This window comes from Eutrema salsugineum, unplaced genomic scaffold (genome assembly GCF_000478725.1).
Source record: "Eutrema salsugineum unplaced genomic scaffold, Eutsalg1_0 scaffold_12, whole genome shotgun sequence".
Taxonomy (NCBI): domain Eukaryota; kingdom Viridiplantae; phylum Streptophyta; class Magnoliopsida; order Brassicales; family Brassicaceae; genus Eutrema; species Eutrema salsugineum.
In genome coordinates this window covers 2,375,420-2,376,133 of record NW_006256895.1, presented here as the reverse complement: position 1 = coordinate 2,376,133, position 714 = coordinate 2,375,420, and positions in this window count along the sequence as shown.

Here is a 714-nt window from a genome sequence, read left to right as displayed (position 1 = left end):
AGACTTTAGTTCAGTACCTAGTGTCTCCAGGTGCAGATACCATCTTTTGTGTGTCCTAGTAAGAGCTGTTGGAGAAGAACATTGAAATCAGGACTTTGTTGAACAGTTGGTGGGCCAAAACCAGGAGGTGGAGCCTTTGGCTGTAGGCTGACTTGATTTGTGAAGCTATTCCCTTGATTCTGAACCGCTGGTTGCTGAAAACCCTGTTGACCTTGGGAGTTACCTTGGTACTGATTCTGTTGAACAAAGCTTTGAGGAGGGTGTATTTGGTCTTGGGGGTTGGCCACATTGTTGCTCCTATAGGACAAGTTCTGGTGGTTGTTGAAGTTGTTGTAACCATTGAACTTGTTTTGATTTCCAATGAAGTGCAACTCCTCTTGAGTGAGACCCTCTTCATTGATATTTGTGAAGCATCTCTTCTCCTCACTCACATAGTGTATAGGCTTTTGAGTGGCAGCTAGGGCTTTGTCAAGCTTTATATTTAACACTTTAAACTTCTCTTCCAGCTCTTGGTGTCTACCAGAATCTTCTCCTCTATAGCTTCTATCATAATCTTCCCCATAAGTGTCTTGGCTCATGGCTAAGTTCTCAACAAGTTCCATAGCTGCATTGATTTCTTTTGCCAAGAAATTTCCATTTGATGCTGTGTCCAACTGAATCCTGATCTTAGGAACAGCTCCTCTATACAAAGTGCTAAGGAGAGAGGCTTCTGAA